Below are 15,023 nucleotides of genomic sequence, written 5' to 3'. Positions count from 1 at the left end.
ACCAGTATATAAGGACTTTTAAACCGGCTAATGGTCTGTAATGAGTCTGTTGAAAAAGGACCGTAAGGCTTAAACTATGAGCGGAGACCTTAGTTGCGTAGAAAACTAATACATAAGGGAAAGTACAAAAGACTAAGTCTCAGCAGGGTATGATAATGCCTGGAGGTGTACTTTATAACTTAACTTATAAGAGAAAGTGTCAGGATCGGGACAAGGATCCAACACGCAAAGTACAAACAGGTACAGGGTACGTATACCGGACCTTAGAATGGCCGGACTAACGTACGGAGAGTATAGAGAATGGTCAGAGACAAGCCGAGGTCGAGGGAACGAGAGGACAGGTAAGCGAGGAACAAGCCGGGTCAAGGATAACAGAGGTAAACAGAGTAAGTCAAACAAGCCGGGTCGGAACCAAAGGGATAACAGAAAATACCAGAGCACTGTGTGACTAGACAGGCTAGAACCACGACAGGGCAATGAGCAAATGGGAGAAGCAAGTTTAAATATCCTGGCTCGGAAGAAGAGACACGCCTCCGACGAGATCTGATTAGTCTCTAATGGATTGAGTGACAGGTCGTTCCGGGCTGGCGTCATGACGTCGGTTTCCGGACGTCCTGCTACAAAAGGAAGTGACTCCCTCGCGGCCGGCGTTTACGTGACCGGGTGGACCGCGAGGAACAGAGGAAACAGCCCGTCCGGACGTATAGACGTCTAAGTCTCTACCTCTCTCGGAGGTAGAGACTTCAGGTACCCTGACAGAAAGTGGACAAACTGTGCCTTTAAGAAGATTTACCCTGTAAAAGATAGGTGTCCCATAATGATGTGACCATAGCGGAAAATTAGAAACATATTATTTAACTAGTGGTGACTTTAAGAGCCATATAATAAAAACACATAAATACAAATAGGATAAATAATGTGAGTGCTTAGATACATGAAAGCATAACTATATTATTACAGTAGATTAGTGAATTTAAACACTGTAGCCTCTTGTGTTCGGTAAACGAATGAACAGGAGAACTGTAACGAGAAAGAACTCCTGCGTTCGGCAGATTTTTAAACGAAAGCCAATTGTACCTGTGGTCGGATGAACGAACAAACGAACGGATGAAATAGTCGAACGTAAGTTCATCTAGTGCGGTCGGTAGTTAATACGAAAATAAACGAGAGGAGTGTGTACTCTGCGGTCGGCTGTTAGCCGCACGAATGCAGAAGTACACGAATGGTGTAAAAGCACGGATGGGTAAGTAATAAAGGGAGCCTATCCCCACGTTTTTAAGCCCGAATGTGGGAAATAGCCGAACGCCGGGTAGAAAGTGGCGGAGTCGGGTAGAAGCCGGTGGACGGGCACGGAAGACGGAGGCAGGAGCTGCTGGCGACGGACTGCTTGCTGGAGACAGCTTGAGACAGGACTTGGCGAGAATGACGAACCGGAAGTGCAGGTAACTATGGAGACGACAAACAGCTTGCACGACAAAGGTAAGTAGGGGGGTAGGATTTATATAGAATCACATCTCCTCCCACAAATTCAGGCCAAATGGCCTTCCAACATATATATATATATATATATATATATATATATTTAATTAGTGGCAATAATGACTCCCCTTCTTTCAATAATGATTGACATAATAGTGCCATTAGTCTTGTATTATATAGATTCCAGCGATGCAATTACTTTTTCCCCCCTCTTTCTTTTTTGCACTCTTTAGCATTAAACTATAATTACTAGGCTTTGGTAATTTCAATAATGACCCTAAATCATTCTGCATTTCTTCTAACTCCTCTGTGTCAGAATCATATTGCAATTCTTTATGTCGTCTGTCTTTTTTTTTTTTCTAACTATTTGACTATAGATGGAAATAAATGTAAAAAAAAAAAGAAATATTACATTCTAGAAATTTTATTATTTTCGTGATATAGTGAGGGGTGCATTCAGTTGACTTTGAGTATTCAATTTATTATGCTCTGTTTGTCTCTCCAGTAACCCACCGGAAAGTCGGACTGTCTTTCAGAACCGAGAAGTGAGAAATTTTGTTTTTATATAGGCATTTTTCATCAAACATTCCTGAGAAATAAAAATGTAAAACACACTTTTTTTTCCCCCATTAAACAAAAAAATACCTCTAATTCCACTACAGATACAGCTTGGTTATGTAGCCTACATTTTGGATTCTGTTTTTCAAACCGGTGTTTAGTGAATAATCGTCTTTATAAGTAATAGTAAGCGGGTGAATTCAAAGGTTTTTGACAAAATTCTTTGATCTGGTAATCCACTAACTAATTCCCTATATCCCTATTTTTTGATTGGCAGTACATGTACTCTGTGGGGTAGTTCTGTGATATGGTGATCAGTTAAATAAGTTAAATAACATTTTTATGTGTACTGGTAAAGTATTGGCCCAGTCTCTTCTCTGTAGGTTTTGTGGACTTTTATACATTAAGTTGATTGGGCATCGTGGAAAGTGTAGCCCCAAAATATCGGATATGCCGCGGTTAGCTATCATTGGTAAACATGCCGAGCTTGTCTTATAACAGTCTTCTCATTCAGGCAGCTCTGACCTGGCATTGCTAGTGATAAATGCCACTGTCCCTTTAAATCTCTGCATAGCCCTGAGCACACTACCCTTTTGTTCCTATAATTTATATGGCCATGTTATTGCCGACCCCACTGATGCCTCCATTTTCCATTTTCATGGTTCCATTAGGCTTCAAGTGTCTGTTAATAGATATATTCCGTTGCCATGCCAGTTTGATTCCTGTTCCCTAAACGTGAGCTCCCTGCTTCACCTTGAAATATAAAAACAGTAGAAAACATGCTATGACAGTTGGTGTTTGTTTGTTTTTCTAGGCATCTCCCTCAACATGTCACTTTCATCTTATTGCTTCTCATCATTTTCTAAGACAGATGAGGCCTTTTTCTATATCACTAATCTATTCTTGCCTTCTTTTTTTTTCTTTTCTTTTTTGTTTAAGGTGGGTTTCATCCATACCTTTACCTTGTATTCTCCTATTTTGCCATGATAAACATTTACTTTTTCCGTTTTTGTTTTTTAATTATCTTCTTTATTTTGTTCTTGCATTACCTTTTCCAAGAGTTTCACCAAACTCTTTCCTTAAAGGGTTACTTCAGCCACCATGACCACTTTTGCTTTTAGCCATGGATATGGAGGGGGCCAGAGCCCGACATCAGAGCTGAGCTTGAGCTTCCATCTGCTCTATCATTATTAAGGCTGTTACTCCAGTTCTCAAGTCACAATCAACTCCAAAGTGCACTACCCACGTCGGGTGTGCTCGAGAGATCCGATTTGAGACCTCAACTGGGTCATAGAGCCATCGAGACCCTGCAAAATCTTGATGCGTCCTATTGGGGGCTGGGGAGCGGCCGCACAAAGACCTGGAGCGGGATGGGAGTGCGCCCTGGAGTCGGTCTGCAGCCGCCAGGCACGGAGAATGGCCGGACATCATCCTGCCCTTACCACTCAGGGGAGTCGGCTGATCCTGGTCTCGGGCACATCGCCTGCAATATGTGGTCACTTGCAAGGAGGGGCTCATTTTGTTTTACCTATATTTAATTATTGCATAGTTAATTCTTCTGTTGACATATTTGAGTTCCCTTATTGAGGTGCAGCGGCACAATATCCTGTTTTATTCCAGTGGTCTACTCTATTGAAACATATTCTGTCATGTCCTTCTCCACAATTAACCTATAGCATTGTGGTGGAAACTCGGTAAAAATAAATTTAGTAGGCCGAGATTACCATGTGGCATGTGTACGTGCATATGCTGACGTATCGATCAGTTGGTTGCACGAGGCAAGATACGATCAGTAGTGTACTGAGCATGTGCAAGAATACAGGATGTAGTATTCCCCTCCTCCATTGTGCTGGACAGGCCATGCGGTCAAGCAGGAAGTTAATCCTTATTTGTATTGATTGGTCAAGAGAATGTGCGGGTGGAGCTTAATATGGGAGGAGTTATGTGCCTATATAAGGAGCCTGCACTATTGTCCGGGGCTCAGAACTTGCTGTATTTTGGTGACATTAGTCCCTCTGAGTCCCGATCGGTGAACTGAATAAAGAATCTCTTCCTTCCTGAAGAAACCTGTGTCCATCTCTCTGTGCTTGGCTTCCGTCAGTTTCTCCGGTATCAGCATGCTTCCTGTGAACTGCCATTTAATAACACTCCTCGGATCTAGCTAGTTCTTTATGTCCTAGAGATTAAGGTCTGCTATATGATTAGCCATAATAGTCATATTTGACTGTGTATAGCTCATATTCTGCCTCTCAGCTAGACTTGTTCAAATAGCCTGATACTCTTGTTTATTACACCTTTAAAAAACTGTGCACATTTTTATGATATGCTACAACTGTTTGTTTTCAATGTGCCAGCTCATGTTGTTGTGGCATGGCAAGCTTGTTTGTACTGTTCAACTCCTATGCACAGAAAAAAAAAGAAGTGGACATGGAGGAAGGAATCTGTATGGGCAGCGCTACTGTTTGAAAGGCTGCATGTAGAGATATTTGCAGTTTTGTGCCAGGGGCTAGTTACACCCCTAGGCTCCAGCACATGCGGTTTAGATAGCCCCGAACTCTGTTCAAGGCTGCCTAATTTTAAATCTGTGCAAAGATTAAGTCTGTCATAAACCCACACTGCACGCTTGCGCAGACGTGAATAAATCTGCCCTCCATCTAGCCTCCATCCCCTCTCTCATTTGAACCCTCCCCAGCTATATTTCTTGTGACTCATCCATCTTGTTTTTTTTTCAGAAGTATTAGATTGGACCAAAGAGATGGAAGCAGTGAACGCAGACGGGGCATAGAAGCTGGTGTTGGACTCCCAGTAAAATACGTATTTTACAGGTTTATAATGAGGAGGGAGCCTAATTACTAATGGGACATTCTAAATTTAAAAAAAAATAATACGTTTATTAAACGTGTTTGAGTAACCCTTTAAACAAAGCAGGGCAGACAGTGGTGTTAATCCATAGGTCTACTATAGTGTGCCATAACTATATTCACAATAATTTGTATGCCTCCTCTTCTCCTGTAAAATACAACTCCCAATATTGCATTGTGTAGCTCCTCTATACAGGGATAATCCTCTCAGGATTTAATTACCGGTATGTTGGTGGATATTTATAAAAACATGTTGCTAAAAAAGAAGTGTTGCAAACTTCTGAATATGTGGCAGACATCATAAGAACCAACAGAATTGGCATTAAAGGGTTACTTTATGCTTTTTGGGGGGAGGGGAGGCATTTTGTTTGTAAAATGCCCTATTGGGCACTATGGATAAGGTCCCCCTGCTCTGTTCGCATAATAACCTGTAGAGAAAAAAAAGGCGAAAACAAAAAGACTGTAGGGTGAAGTTTCCCGCCCTAACTTCCATGCCCTATCCACACATCACAGAGGTCTCGCGCGGTCCAATCACAGACTTTTTAGAGAGAAAATACACACATAATAAATGGGGCAAACAAAACCTTAACCAATACTTCCCTATGGCAGGGTAAAATAAATATTCCCAAAGAGGATACTTTCCACACCGTCTGATTTTATCAAGAAATTGGAATTTATTAATCAATTGATTTAAATAGAAATAATAGCGGGTACTTGCTAAAATAATTGCAAAATGTGTTTCGCCTGGTCTAGCTTCATCAGTTGGAATAATTCATGCGCCTTTCCCCATGCTTATAAGGAGCATGTCCTATTCGTCCTTTCAATTACTGTGATTTGGCCTCCTTGTTGGCCTTCCAATGTTTCGTATTCGTGACTGAGGTATAATATCTACTATTGCATCTCAGCTGTGACTTTTACCTAATCTATATCTTTACCTTTCATCTCTGGCACAGGCAACTGAAATGATTGCTGTTGGAAAAGTAGTGAATTGCAATGTAATTAATGTATTGACAAAAATAGGAAAGTTATCACGTTTTTCCCCCTGAAATAAAAAAGAGTCAGTAAAGTGCTCCATTGTAGGTCTCTTTATATCGCAACATTACCCTGTTCTGTCTTTAAAAAAAAAAAAAAAAAAATGTTATAATTCTTTATTTTTCTTGTGCATAAGATAACATACAAGCTTGCAGAGCCACGACCGCAGATGCAAGCATTTCAAAAGCATTCAAGAACATGAAAAAACAGCACATTTTATATATAGTGAGAATAACAAGCTTTGATTCATTAGTAAACTGTAGTGATAGGCTACATATTCTTATGAAATTAATGGTTATGCTTAGAGCTAAAGGTATGTGGCATAGCATTTGTGAGGAAAGTAAGCATTGTTACTTTGTTAAGCAGGCTGAGACATATGTAAGTGGAGTACATGTGAGAGGTAAGATTATGTGCCTAGGTTAGTAGATTGAACGTACTCCTAAGGCTTTCATGTGGTAAAACATAAAATTAATAAAACATAAGATTAATAATGCCGACGAGTAAACAAAATAATAAAGTCCCCTGGGGTCCCCCCGGCATGAGTCCTTCTCCAGACGAGCGGTCTCTCTGTTAGGAAACCAGAGGCTCGATTCGCCCAGGGTGGGTCACCCTATGCCGCATTGTGGCTGTGTAGAGCCCTGCTGCGGATGCCCGTGGAGCCGCTTTGCGGTGCGGTGATCGATCGGGTGGGTTTGGGGTCGGCTGGCTGGTCCGTGCGGCTGGAGTATAGTCACCCCTGATGCGGTGGGTGCTGGTGGAGATCTTGTGCTCGGTCTCAATGGTTCCCTCCCCTTTACTGCCTTACGTGGGAGAGGTGCGCGTTTCACCCTCCGCCGCCATCTCTTGGCTTTGTTCCCCGCCGGAGCTGGATACTGTTGGTGAGGGTCAGGTGGCGGCTGTCGGGGGGAGTGGCTTTCCGATGATAGTAGGGCACTTTGTAGCAGTCTGTGCTCGAGTTTGAGCCAGAAATCTTGGAATATTCAGTCCAGGTTGGACAAGTGGTGGTGTTGCACCTCATGGCTGTCTGAGGACCGCGTGGTCCCGCCATCTTTGGTGTGCCTCTCGTCTCTCCGGCTAACCTCCCTGTTGTTACCGCTGTATCAGGGAGGATCCCCAGGGGTGGACCGGGATTACCCCCACCGGTCCAAGGGGGGGAGAGGTTGCGGGGTGCTCGCTTGTAGCGGTCGGTCATCACGTAGCTCCAGACCGGGAGATTGGCCGCCTCTTCCATGTGTCGCTTGCCAGGCCGCACACTCTCGTAGGTATATCTGTCCGACTGTTGTCTGCTCATGGGCCGCATCACCGGTTCACCATGTTGACTGAGGGCTGGTAAGTCGCTTAAGGTCTCAGTTTAGGGTTGTTTGTGGTCAAGAAGTGCCTTATTAACTTAGAACAGTGAGGAGCTCCAGCAAGGCACGTCTTCCCTCCATAACAGTCAGGCATCGTCCCCTGTTATTCTGTGTCTTGTATTCTACAAAAGGACACAATGCTAAAATAATGGAGGGTAGAGGATAGAACAAGTTGTCAAACTTATCATCTTGTCATCTTTATAAATCAGTGGTTCCCAAACATTTTAGGTGCAAGGCGCCCTTAATAGTTCAATATTTGTCCAAGGCGCCCAAAGTAAACATTTCTAGGTTGTATATCTGTACAGCACTGCGACATTTACTGGCGCTATAGTGTAATGTACAGTGCTGGTGTTTAAAGGGGTGCTTATATATAGTTATTGTGTTTTAATACAGGGGTGTGTTTTTATGTAATGTTTGATTGCAGGGGTGTGTCTGAATGTAATGTTCACTTTTAAATGTGGATGTACATTTGTGTGAAGTATTTGTGTTTGAGTGAAGGGGTGTGTTTGTATATCATATTGGAGTTTGAATGCAGAGGTGTGTTTGTATGTAATATTTGAGTTAGATTGCAGAAATGTGTTTGTATGTTGTGCTGGTGTTTGCTTGGATATATGCACATATCCTACCCCATACATACATACTTACACACTTACACAGATATACATGCACATTAGCACACAGATACATATAAATACACCGACACATACACACAAATACATACACACCGACACACAAACACTCTGACACACGCACACATTACCAAACACATACACCGACATACACACACAAACACTTTGACACACAGACACACGCACCCTGGTACACACACGCACAGACACTGACACATACACACACCATGACACAGATACACACACTGAGAAAAAAACACACACCCTGACACACCGATGCACATACACAGATGTGTGCGCACACACTAGCACACTGGCATATATATATATATATATATATATATATATATATATATATATATATATACATACACTCACACAGATGCACGCCCTGACATACACACACATACTCACAAACACTCACACACACACACGTTTTGTTTTTGTTTTTTTAATATCTCCAGCCATCCTCCTATTAGCTTACCTTATGTGTCTAGGAGTTTGGCTTGGAGTCCTGGTCCTGCTGGCAGGTGTGAGTAAGGTGTCTCGAACTGCTCCTAGAGTGCTACTTTCCTCTCACCCTGCGGCTGCCTCCTTTCCCTCCCATGCTGTCTGCCTGCACGAAACTGGGAGAAAGTTAGCTGGCTGGGAGGAAGTGACAAGCTGTCACTTCCTCCCAGCCGGCCAACATTACAAGGGTCCGGTCGTGGTCTTAAAGGACAGGGTCCCGGTCGTGTTTGCTCCATATAACACTACCTATAACTCCTCCTATTACTCCATATTGCCCTCCTTAAAACTCCTCCAATTGCTCCATATAACCCTCCCTATAACTCCTCCTATTGCTCCATATAACCCACCCTAAAACTCCTCCTATTACTCCATATAACCCTCCCTATAACTCCTCCTATTGCTCCATATAAACCTACCTATAACTCCTCCTATTGCTCCATATAACCCTCCCTATAACTCCTCCTATTGCTCCATATAACCCTCCCTAAAACTCATCCTATTACTCCATATTACCCTCCCTATAACTCCTTCTATTGCTCCATATAAACCTACCTATAACTCATCCTATTGCTCCATATAACTCTCCCTATAACTCCTCCTATTACTCCATATAACTCTCCCTATAACTCCTCATATTACTCCATATAACCCTACCTATAACTCCTTCTATTGCTCCATATAACCCTACCTATAACTCCTTCTATTGCTCCATAACATTCTCCCTGTAACTCCTCTTATTACTCCATATAGCCCTCTCTATAACTCCTCCTATTACTCCATATAATGCTCCCTAAAACTCTTCCTATTGCTCCATATAACCCCTCCCTATAACTCCTCCTATTTCTAGATATAACCCTCCCTATAACTCCTCCGATTTCTCCATATAACCCTACCTATAACTCCTCCTATTGCTCCATATAACCCTCCCTATAACTCCTCCTATTACTCCATATAACCTGTAGCGGACTGGACCCTGCACCAGAGTCTGCCCCAGTTTCCTGGAGGGGACTGCTTGCTCGCCTCCTGCCCAGTGATTATGGTCCCGGGAAGATGGGACCCTTTAAAGAACTGCATTTGGACATATTGTACTTTATTGTACTGTGCTGGCCTTTTAACAACAGTGAAGGGAAATACTGAAACTTTTGGGATACTTTTTCTTCCCCTTTGAATCCCTAGGAAGTTGAGGCTCTTCCCCTCCCCCAGCTCCATTGTTCTCCAGCAGGGCGTTGTCCCAGGGACACTGCCAGACCAGGTAAAGTCAAGCTGGCAAGGGATAATAAAGGGACCTCACCTAACTTTTTAACCCCTGGATGGATTCATGTGATGTTTACATGTGTTGCTCCCCAAGTTATGCTGATCACAGAAATATAAGTTTTATCCATATGTGATGTAAGATCAGGGAGTTATTAAAATGTATAAAAAGTGTAACTTTTCAGCTTGGAGATAATTGAGTAGATACAGTAATTGACTCAATTATCTCCTAAGCAGAGGGGAGGAATATGCTGGGTGTGTTTCTATTGTCCCATTGTGTCTGATTGGCCGCTGTACTTGCATTGTATGAGTTGTAATGTGTTTATTGGTTGTTCTGCAAAACCCTGTGGGCTGTAATGTGTTTGGGGATTGGGAATAAAAGAGGCTGTATGGGCCAGTACAGGGAGTTCCTGTTTAACCCTCAAAGTGAAGTGTTGTCTCATTATTGGGGGAGGATTTATTGCATGCTGTTCCAGTTTGACTGCTAGGAGTGCAAACCTATTCGTATGGTTCCTATTCAACTGTCAACAGCATTCAGAGGCTTGAGAGGATTCATATGCTTCTCCGATATGGTGATTGTGGTGTCTGCCAGAGTGCTTGGAGTCCTCAGGAAACGCTAGGAGCATCCTTCAACGGAGGTACCCAGTCGGGGTGCCAGGCGATCCGTTACATTGGTGGCAGCGGTGGGGTGGCGTCCTAGTGCGAGGTAAAGCAGCTCGTTTGGAGTTACAATTTGAGGGCAACGCTAGTATTTGTACAGCGCCCCTGGTTACAGCAAACATGACCTATCGCTTTGAGGGCGACGCGTACAGGGACGAGGTCATGAGACGGTTAACCAGATATGGCCCGAATCCTTCAAAAGAGGCGCTTATGGCAACCGTGCGCAAGTTGGATGCGGAGAATTGAGCGGCATGGGAATGCGAGTGCCGATTGGGGCTGTGGCCAATTGGTCTCTCTGCCCAGCGGCAGTGTGTGTTACAGGGAGCTGAAGGTACCGTCCTTCCTCCCCAGCGGCAGATTATATCCCAGGGAGCTGAAGGTACCGTCCTTCCTCCCCAGCGGCAGTGTGGACCCCAGGGAGCTGAAGATGCCGTCCTTCCTCCCAAGCGGCAGTGTGTATCCCAGGGAGCTGAAGGTATTGTCCTCCCTCCCCAGCGGCAGTGTGTGTTACAGGAGGCTGAAGGTGCCGTCCTTGCTCCCCAGCGGCAGTGTGTGTTACAGGGGGCTGAAGGCAGGGCCGGCCTTAGGGGTGTGCGAGCTGTGCGGCCGCACAGGGCGCCATGGAGCAGGGGGCGCCGTGCGGCCGCACAGCCAGCCGGGATTTAAAAAAAAAAAATTTTTTTTTTTTTTTTTAATTTGCAGTGGGGGCGGAGCTTACCGTGCGGCGGGGGCGGAGCTAAAAGCGCCGGAAAACTGCTGCAGGGGAAGCAGGAAGGAGTCCCTGCTTCCCCACCAAACAGTCACCAGGAGCTGCACTGCCTCCACAATGAACTCCACAGGTAACTGTGTGCTTGTCATGTGAGTGTGACTCTCTGCCTGTGTGTATTACTGTCTGTGTGTGTGTATATGACTGTCTGCCTCTGTGTGTCTGTGTGTATTACTGTCTGTGTGTGTGTATATGACTGTCTGCCTCTGTGTGTCTGTGTGTATTACTGTCTGTGTGTGTATATGACTGTCTGTCTCTGTGTGTCTGTGTGTATTACTGTCTGTGTGTGTGTGTATATGACTCTCTGCCTGTGTGTATTACTGTCTGTGTGTATCACTGTCTGCCTATGTGTGTCTGTGTGTATGACTGTCTGCCTGTGTGTGTGTATTACTGTCTGTGTATGTGTGTGTGTGACTGTCTGCCTCTGTGTGTCTGTGTATATGACTGTCTGCCTCTGTGTGTCTGTGTGTATGACTGTCTGCCTGTGTGTGTGTATTACTGTCTGTGTGTGTGTGTATGACTGTCTGCCTCTGTGTGTATGACTGTCTGCCTGTGTGTGTCTGTGTGTATGACTGTCTGCCTGTGTGTGTGTATTACTGTCTGCCTGTGTGTGTGTATTACTGTCTGTGTGTGTGTGTATGACTGTCTGCCTGTGTGTGTGTGTATTACTGTCTGTGTGTGTATGACTGTCTGCCTGTGTGTGTGGATGTCTTCCTGTGTGTGTGTGTATGGCCGTCTGACTCTGTGTGTGTGTGTGTCACATACAACCAATACACGCATATCACACACTGTTAATACACCCATTACAAATATCACACATAGCATACATATCACACACAGTCATCACACCTACTATCACATACACAGACAACACAAACATTTCAGCATACATGGATGACGAGGGAAGGGGGGGGCGCTGTGAAGATTTTTCGCACAGGGCGTCTAAATGCCTAAGGCCGGCCCTGGCTGAAGGAGCCGTCCTTGCTCCCCAGCGGCAGTCTAACACACCAAGGGGAGACAGTAAGCCCCACAACAGTGCAGATGGGACCGCAGTCTCTGTACCTACACCACTGGGGATAAGGACAGTCTGTCCTGATCCCCAACAGCAAGACAAGGTATTGGAAGGGGAAGCAGTCGGTTTCCCCCTCCAGCAGAGAGAGCATCAGGGAAAGGAGCCTGTTACCCCCTCTCCCCAGCGGCAGCATAGCCCACCAAGGGGAGACAGTAAGCCCCTCTCCAGCGCAGATGGGACCGTGGTCTCTGCGCCCAAGCTACAGGGAGTACGGAGGGTCAGCCCTGCTCCCCAGCAGCAGAATATTTTACCGGGAGGAGAGAGTCTCGTTCCCCCTCCCCAGCGGCAGCCTAGCCCACCAAGGGGAGACACTAAGCCCCTCACCAGCGCAGATGGGACCGTGGTCTCTGCGCCCAAGCTACAGGGAGTACAGATGGTCAGCCCTGCTCCCCAGCGGCTGGAAGTGTGTAAGGGAGAGGAGTTTGTTACCCCTTCTCCCCAGCGGCAACCTAACCCACCAAGGGGAGATGTAAAACCCCACAACTGTGCAGATGGGACCGTAGTCTCTGCACTTGCAGCACAAGGGGTAGGGACGGTCAGTCCTGTCCCCCAGCCACAGAGCCGTGTATCCAGAGGGGAGTCAGTCGGTCTCCCCCTCCCACAACCAGGCTCCAACCAGGCTACTTCCGGGGTAGCGCTGGCACCAGGGCAGAGTACCCCTAGTCTCTGTCCACTCAGCAACCCACCAAGGCAGCCTACCAGTCCTCCACACAGCCGTGGTGAGGCACCTGAACAAGTTTCTCCTTCATCCAGGTGCAGTAACTATTTATTGTGGGTGGGCTGTACTACTGTTTGTGCTTCGTGGGTGGGTTGCTGGACTAACCAGGGCACTGACCGACAGGAGATCAGATACCCTGTTAGTCTGGATGGTAAAGGGGAAAAATGTAGCGGACTGGACCCTGCACCAGAGTCTGCCCCAGTTTCCTGGAAGGGACTGCTTGCTCGCCTCCTGCCCAGTGATTATGGTCCCGGGGAAGATGGGACCCTTTAAAGAACTGCATTTGGACATATTGTACTTTATTGTACTGTGCTGGCCTTTTAACAACAGTGAAGGGAAATACTGAAACTTTTGGGACACTTTTTCTTCCCCTTTGAATCCCTGGGAAGGTGAGGCTCTTCCCCTCCCCCAGCTCCATTGTTCTCCAGCAGGGCGTTGTCCCAGGGACACTGCCAGACCAGGTAAAGCCATGCTGGCAAGGGATAATAAAGGGACCTCACCTAACTTTTTAACCCCTGGACGGATTCATGTGATTTTTACATATGTTGCTCCCCAAGTTATGCTGATCACAAATATAAGTTTTATCCGTATGTGATGTAAGATCAGGGAGTTATTAAAATGTATAAAAAGTGTAACTTTTCAGCTTGGAGATAATTGAGTAGATACAGTAATTGCTCCATATAACCCTCTCTAAAACTCCTCCTATTACTCCATATTACCCTCCCTATAACTCCTCCTATTACTCCATATAACCCACCCTAACACTCTTCCTATTGCTCCATATAACCCTACCTATAACTCCTTCTATTGCTCCATATAAACCTACCTATAACTCCTCCTATTACTCCATATAACTCTCCCTATAACTCCTCCTATTACTCCATATAACCCACCCTAACACTCTTCCTATTGCTCCATATAACCCTACCTATAACTCCTTCTATTGCTCCATATAACCCTACCTATAACTCCCATTGCTCCATAAAATTCTCCCTGTAACTCCTCCTATTACTCCATATAGCCCTCTCTATAACTCCTCCTATTACTCCATATAACGCTCCCTAAAACTCTTCCTATTGCTCCATATAACCCTCCTTATAACTCCTCCTATTTCTAGATATAACCCTCCCTATAACTCCTCAGATTTCTCCATATAACCCTACCTATAACTCCTCCTATTGCTCCATATAACCCTACCTATAACTCCCATTGCTCCATAAAATTCTCCCTGTAACTCCTCCTATTACTCCATATAGCCCTCTCTATAACTCCTCCTATTACTCCATATAACGCTCCCTAATACTCTTCCTATTGCTCCATATAACCCTCCTTATAACTCCTCCTATTTCTAGATATAACCCTCCCTATAACTCCTCAGATTTCTCCATATAACCCTACCTATAACTCCTCCTATTGCTCCATATAACCCTACCTATAACTCCCATTGCTCCATAAAATTCTCCCTGTAACTCCTCCTATTACTCCATATAGCCCTCTCTATAACTCCTCCTATTACTCCATATAACGCTCCCTAAAACTCTTCCTATTGCTCCATATAACCCTCCCTATAACTCCTCAGATTTCTCCATATAACCCTACCTATAACTCCTCCTATTGCTCCATATAACCCTCCCTATAACTCCTCCTATTGCTCCATATAACCCTCCCTATAACTCCTCCTATTACTCCATATAACCCTCCTATTACTCCATATAACTCTCCCTATAACTCCTCCTATTACTCCATATAACCCTCCCTATAACTCCTCCTATTGCTCCATATAACCCTCCCTATAACTCCTCCTATTACTCCATATAACCCTCCCTATAACTCCTCCAATTGCTCCATATAACCCTCCCTATAACTCCTCCTATTACTCCATATAACCTCCCTATAACTCCTCCTATTGCTCAATATAACCCTCCCTATAACTCCTCCTATTGCTCCATATAACCCTCCCTATAACTCCTCCTATTGCTCAAAATAACTCTCCCTATAACTCCTCCTATTACTCCATATAACCCTCCCTATAACTCCTCCTATTACTCCATATAACCCTCCCTATACTCCTCCTATTGCTCCATATAACCCTCCCTATAACTCCTCCTATTGCTCCATATAACCCTCCCTATAACTCC

This window comes from Pelobates fuscus, chromosome 5 (assembly GCF_036172605.1).
Source record: "Pelobates fuscus isolate aPelFus1 chromosome 5, aPelFus1.pri, whole genome shotgun sequence".
In the NCBI taxonomy this organism is placed as follows: domain Eukaryota; kingdom Metazoa; phylum Chordata; class Amphibia; order Anura; family Pelobatidae; genus Pelobates; species Pelobates fuscus.
Note: the sequence above shows the minus strand (reverse complement) of the source record.